The sequence below is a fragment of the Aphelocoma coerulescens genome, chromosome 1 (genome assembly GCF_041296385.1).
Source record: "Aphelocoma coerulescens isolate FSJ_1873_10779 chromosome 1, UR_Acoe_1.0, whole genome shotgun sequence".
Taxonomy (NCBI): Eukaryota; Metazoa; Chordata; class Aves; order Passeriformes; family Corvidae; genus Aphelocoma; species Aphelocoma coerulescens.
In genome coordinates, this window is record NC_091013.1 from 46,206,425 (window position 1) to 46,214,053 (window position 7,629).

A 7,629-nucleotide genomic window follows, 5' to 3' on the forward strand; every position below is an offset into this window, starting at 1 on the left:
CGCCTCTTCAAACAGATCTACTTTTCTGGAAGTGCCTGTGTTTCAAAAAACAGCCACAAATCTTAAGAGGTGACCCTTTCTTGAGAACCAAAAGTATGTAGTTATCACTCTACAGTCTTAAATTTTTACTGCCTTTGGTAAATTGTGGGACACAGTTTGGTGTAAGTTTAATATTACTCAAATATTGCTACATTGCCTACAGATCTGAACTTCCCTGAGATACGAGAGCTATTGTTCCATGTTCATTTGATGTGAAGGTTATTATGAGCTGTACTAGAAACACAGTAGTGTTGGGTTTGCATGTGTGTCAAGGTTGTCAGGGGTAGGAGGGTGGTCTCTGGTCTGTGACAGAGAGAGGCAGTTCCAGCTGGCCCCGACCGAGCCACCGCAGGACATGGCTGAGCCCCTCAACCAAGGTGATGGCATCACAGGGAAAACATTTTTAAGAAAGGTCAGAAAATGCCACACAGGCAGAAGAGGAGGGAAAAAAAAACCAAGAAACTGTTCGCTGAAAACCAAAGTCAGAAAATAAAGAGTGGGAGTTGCTGTCTGTGGCAAAATCCCTGATGGAGGGGATACTCCCTCTTACCCTGTTAGAGCAGACATTCCCTTGGAAGAGCACACAGAGGAGAAGACACTGCAGCCTGTGGAGGACTGGACACAGGAGTAGTTGGATATTTCCAAAAGGAGATGATACCTGTGGAGACCTGACATGGGATCAGATTTTTCTCCTGAGGAAGCTCACCCAATGAGAAGAGCCTGCCTACCAGAGCAGGACAGCAGAAGAGAGAAACTCCTATGTTTCAACCATACTGCTCCCTGTCCCTTTGTGTGCTGCTCCAGGGGGGGAGAGGGTTTGGCAATAGCAGAGTGAAGTTGTGCCTGGGAGAAGGTAGAGGAAAGGTGGGGGTTTGATGTTTGTCTTTGTTTCTCACTACTCAAATCTATATTAACTGGCAAGAAATTGAACTAAGTCTGCCAAGTTGAGACTATCAAGATATCTCATGACTTTTATCTCAACCCATGAACTTTCTCATCCTATTCTCTCCTCCTGTTCCACTAAAGAGAGGGAGTGAGCAAGTGCATGGGTGGGAGTTTGGCCCTTAGCTCTCCACAACTGTTTTTTGTTAACTGTATAATTATTTGAGTCAAATAGTAATGGCATTAAACAACAGAGCCTTGAATAGTGATCTATCTCTACTGGCTAGTTCCAGATATATACAGTGTAGAAATCTACATCTGAGCAGGTAATCTCAGGTCCCCTTCAAAATCCATAGAGAAAAATGACCATATTATGATGCGCTTTCTCTGATTTATTATAGTAATCTTCTTTATAGTAAGATAAATCACACCATCCTTTCTATTGATTTGAAGACATGTTTGCAAACTCAAATTCAAATTACAGAGATAATACTGTACCTTACATCTCTCAAAATTAGTTGGCTTTTTTTATGTGATTTCTTATTAAATATCGTCTGATTTTCCATAAGATATTTTTAAGAAACATAAAATAATTCTGAATTTTCACAACATTCTCCAGATATGAATTTCAGCAAAGACTTGCACTTCTGGTTTACTAATATCTGGATTTTCTCTACTGTGAGATGCCATAAAAGGCTGCTAGATGAAACATGTCTGAAATATGTATGAAGCTAAAAATGTTGACAGTCTCCACTTGAGAGTATAAAATCATCTAAATATTACAGGTGCCTTATGTTTGCTATGTATCAAAGCAGGTTTAGAATAAAAGGAGGCTAGTGATTAAACACATTAGATAACATATAATGGGACAAACAATTCTGGCAACACTGCTGATCTATGCAGACTTGGCTCATTGCATTATCCCATTAGTTGCACTAATAATTATAGGGATATTATAGCTGAAAAAAACTATGAAAGAACACTAACAGTTATTTTTTAGTTTTGAGAAACTTTAAGATACAACTCCACAGTCAACTAAATCCTTATGACAGAGGAGTTCATGTTAGGGTAGAGCTACTGAGAAGGAGGTGATGCATAATATGACATATCCCCAGAGAAATGTGAGAGAAACAGAAACATCAGGCACATCTGTCCAGCCAGAAGTGCACATCTGCAGACCCACAAACACCATGACAGAGCATTCTGCAGTTGAAGACAAACCTGGCATCAAATTCCTGTACGTCTGTCATCCTGTATTTTCTGGAAAGGGCTCTTTCACGCTTTTCAAGGCAGAACTGTAATCAGACATGCTGTCATACAGGGCACAAGTCTACCCCCTCACAGATGTTCCCCTGAACTCTCTTCCCTAAGATCTTTTTTGTCAATGCAATAAATCTGTCCCTCCTCCTTTAGTTGACAGCACTGTCATTTAGCAGTATTGGGGAGGTTTCTTTAAGGTGGTGGAATCTATTAAACATAAATGGTAAAGATGTAATGGCTACTTCTTATGTATGACACCTGGAACTCTACCATCTAAAACATTGGACCTCATAAATTTCTTTTTCAACCACTCTTTTTCAGAATTGAAGCAATGTTTAGGATCTCATGTCTCAGATTTCTTTTTCAGGAGCATAAGGTAATGCCGGCATTTGCAACCAATCTTTTGACAGTTTACTAAATACAGTGCTCTTAAATTAACATAAAAAATATGCTCAACCAACCAAAATTATAAAATATGTCTCTCAAAATCTGCTGCTGTCTGCAAAGTAATTCAGGATTACCTTACCAAAGAATGTTCTCCTATAACACATGAAGCTACTTTTTTTTAATGATGTCTTTTTCACCTGAAGTTACTATGAATATGAAAATTTGACATATCAGCTTCACTTCCTTATACGGGCGTTTAAAATATCTTCTTCATTTATCCCAAGGTCTAAGATTGGAGTCAACACTTCAGTTATGTCGTCCTCTGTCTGGAAAGTTTTCCACCACTTACAACTCTTCAGAAAAGTTGAAGCAATATTTTTCCCCTAGCTTCATTCAACTCAGTGTCCCAAAGTATTGCAGATGACACTGTCACTCTTTCTTGAAGCCCTATATGACGTCTATATGAACAAGCAGGGATAAGCTGACTACTCAGCAGTCAGTTCATGTCACAGATCCAGTCTCATTTTCCTAATACATGTTATGTATCTTGAACTATGATTCTAAATTTCTCACATGGCTAAGAGATTCCCATACTATCTCCATGAATATTCCATTTTCTGGAAAAAATGGTGGAGAAAAAGAATGTCTTTATTTCTTGAATTACTCAGGGTAATTAATCTTTTTTTTGTATTTCACTTTAGACATAGTCCAGACTGAGAACACAATGTTTATCAAGTTCTTCTGTGGTCATGAGCAACACAGTGGTTTCCCAAGAAATAAACACGCCAAGTTTGGTTCTTCTTTACTTTAAGGAAAATTTCATATCAGTTTAAAATGCTGTGGAAGGCAAAAAAAAAAAAAAAAAAAAAAGAAAAAAAAAAAAAGAAAAAAAAATCAAACAAAAAGCCCTCCAAAAACCCAAAACCAAGCAAAGGAAGTAGGGGAAGGGGAAACCCAACACACCAAAAAATTTACAAAAGAAAGATTTAGTTGAGAAAAAATTAAATTCCTGAAATAAGAAGTAGCTTGAGGCTGAGGCTCTGAAATTGAACATCAGATTCAGCATATTATAGCAATAGATGCTAGAGAGGATATAAATTTATAAACTCACTTCCAAAACTCCAGAAGTTTATCCTACCTTGTGGGTGAAGGTTTCATCTGTACGACTATAACAGCAATTAAAGATACACATATTCTTTGCAGCATAACACCACCAAATTGTATGAAGTTTAAATCAAAAGATAGCCTGAATGAAATATAACTCTGTGCCAAGAATTAGTAGAAGTAAATTATTACTATTTCTCTGCAAATAATTGAAGAAATAAGCAGAAAAGTAAAACATGTACTAGAGAGATGTATCCAAGAGTTATCATTGGAATTAAGTAATTGATAATAATTAATTTAAAAAAACCCACAAACAAACATCAAATTTCATTGAATTCAAATAACTTAAACTTTCATTAATTCAGATGACAGCCTTCTTGAGCTCTACTCTTTTCATTACTTGTCAAATGACTTCATTTAGTAATATAATCTACTGGTGATTAAGCCTGTTTACTTCAGAAAACTATGAGTTTGTGATTGAAGGACACATCTTTACAGTTTTGTGTTAATTGAATATAATAAATATGACAGAAACTAATCATGAAGGAGTGAAAAAAAGGAAGAAGAGCTTATTATTGATAGTATTTGGGGCTGGAATGGAAATTTTTATATCTGATATACTCTTGTGTTACAATTGCTGTGTAGGCTTTTGTCAGAAGAAAACAGCAGAGTGCAAAATTTTTAATCAGTATGAAAAATGGTGCCAGAAATTGTAAAAATTAGAAACAGAGTAAATAATGTATTCTCTAAACTCTCTCTGGTCTGTTTTGCCACAGTAAATTTCAGGAGTCGTGTACACCTGTTGTCTTGTGTTTCAGAACTCTTTATTTCCTGCTCTGGACATGAGAAGAAGTATGTATGCTTACAGAATTAATTCCTGTTTTCATAAATCTCTGTGCCCTCACGATGTATGACTGAGTTGTGATACTCCTCCTTATTGCTATAGTCAATACTAGCAAATGCATAGCTAGGCAAACTCGTTTTTCTATGCACCGAAAGTCTCAAAGGTAAAATAAGTACTTTCATTACCACACCCATATTGTGCAATCCACTTTCTGTAGTTCCAGAGAACTATTGAAATAACAAACAGGGTATGTACTGAACCTGGTTAGGATTGCAGCTGAGTGAATTCCATTAGAAACCTCTTTAGCTGACTCATATCCTTTATGTAAAATTCCTCTGTTGTACTGTATTTTCAAAAATTATATCTTATGATAGCTACTGGTGCTACCTAACTTTTGCTTGTAATGAAATACTTAATCATTCAAGAAGCTGAAGAGATTAAGTAAATAATTTTCATAGCATGTCACTGTTTTTTTCACTATTTTTTATTTTTTGTAGTGACAACATATATATATATATACCTGTAAAGTTTCTCTATGTTTCAGCAGTGGATAAGGGCTGCATGTGTGTATAGCAAGCAGCAGTAAGTGACCTGAGTTCTTGTTTTACAGACAGACGACAGAAAACAGATGAGAAATAAAATACTACGTAAATACAAATAAATGGAAAACACAGCAGTGGTGTATTTCTTACCAAAACACAGTTCTTGACTCGTGGAAAGTACAGTAATTTGAATGAGCAAGATCAAAGCTTGTAGTAGAACTTAGCTGCAATGTTTTAATGCAGTCTAATGATTTCAGACTGAGCAATGATGATGAAAAGGGGACTTTCAGGGAGTTTCCTTTTAAGGGATTAAACTGCTAAAACATTTAAAGCACATAAAAATACAAAATCAGAATGAGATACCTGCTCATCATAACCTTATTTTTAAAGAAGACAATTTAGACCAGCAGCCATGATTACAATGCTAAACTATGGCTTTTAGACTGTAATGCAGATACCTTAAAAAATATTTTCTAAATGTAAAGATTACTATTGTTACTTGTATCAGAAAAAGCCAGAAATTCTAATAGAACTACTCCTTGGAACTGTTCCTGACCACATGAAAATTTCCTTGTTCCATAAGACAGACATGGATCTGTGGTCTCAATTTTTTCAAACTGTTTACCCCACTGCGAGTTACAATTACAGCAGAAAAAATCCATTTTAACTGTGGGAAATGAATGCTCTGTTTTTTGGTCAATACTAAAATGATAAGGAAATATGAAAGTTCCTTACCATCTCATTTGTTCAGTAGCAGATATTTTGTATCATATTGCCACAGTTCCAGGTTTACACAGGACTTTCACAATTGCATTGTGTCAGTGACTCCATGGAACCTTTCTCTGAACTTGAGTGGTCTGGTCTTAGTTAGAATTGATGATTTTGCAGCCAGTGATAGAAATACTTAGGCACCAGGGTGCATCACAGCAGTGCCTGCATATAAGCCAGACAACTGAACAGGATTTATGCATAAGCAAGGTAGACACTCAGGAATTTAAATCAGATGACTCCTGAATAAATAGATGATATGAATCTTATTTTTCTGTTCTTTCTTTGATTTTTTTTTTTTTTTTTTTTTGGTTAGTCTGTTTCTGAGGATGAATGAGAAGGTGATGAGCAAGACAGGTAGCATTCCTGTTTGTAGTTCTGAATGTCTCACTTTGAGTATGTACATTTGACGAAAATTCACCATCTATTCACCGTCAGGAAAACACAAGCATTGAAGTTCATAACAAAAGTATTGTTAGGAGAACAAAAACCTCAAGGAAGTTAATGAACTGCCAACTTAGACATCCTTTATTTTCACACCAGAACTGAAGTACTTAGGAATTCTATTTACAGCTTTATAATCAAGTGACTCTTTAAACTTAGAAGATCCAATTAATTAACTAGTAAATATTAAGAGGATTTTGTTCTCTAAGTGGGTAACCTGTAACAGGGCCTATAAATACTAAAATGAAAAAAAGAACAGAGGTCAAACTACAACCTGAATATTAAATTGCATGTCTTCCTGAAACACTGACTTTTTGAAAGACTTTTCACCAGAGGAACTTCTAGATATATATATATGTCTCTTAGGCTTTTGCAGTTTGCAGAGTCACAGACTAGTTTGAGTTGGAAGGGACCCACAAGGATCATGAAGTCCAACTCTCAAGTGAATGGAGCATATGGGGATCAAACCCACACCTTGGCATTATTAGCACCATGCTCTGACCAAGTGAACAAATCTCAGGGTTTGTTCACGTCCTTGTGGCAGTGCAAAAACTGAGTGAATAACAGAGTGAAATTTTTTTCATTCATCCACCCTGTCAAAAAAAAAAAAAAAAAAAGTAAAATGAAAAATTAAACTAAATTAGCTGAATACTAAAAGAGTAACCTATGCGAAAGAAACAAGCAACCCCCACCCACCAGATCCTCTCAGCTGTTTTGAGACTTTTCCAAGAGAATATTTTGAGATATCTCTCTCAGTTCAGGAATATTTCAAGATATTTGCAAGGGCACTTTTTTTTTGAAAGTAAATATTTATTGAATGAATGAGGCAGGAAAATTTTATCTGGATGCAACAGTGACTGCCTTCAAGTCTGAAATCAGGATAAGTTGTAGTGGTTCTGTAATTCAAACCTGGCTATTTTCCACAGAAGTAACTGACATCCTTTCAAGACATTCAAGACACAAAATAGCAGATTGTGACAGCTCATGCTGAGATCTATTGATTAATACATTTGGACACAGCTAGACCTTTGTGACTTTGTTTTCAATCAGTTTGAGATGGCATGAAACAACTAGCACTTATATTGCTCACTTCTTTTCAAGGGCTAAAACCCTAGACTTATCCTAAAGAGAGGCAACTTCCCAAAGATTTTAAACTCCTAAACAATATTTTAAAATTATATCTCCTATTAAGACTACTGACAAATTTTTCTTAGGTAAAGAAAGTTCTGGGTTCAGATATCATCAGATGTTATTCTGAGTACCAAAAAGATAGTATAGAGTAGAGTCATCGTTCTCTAAAATGGTACAGATGATAGAATTTTCTCCATCAAATTAATAAACTCAACTCTATTGCTGGCT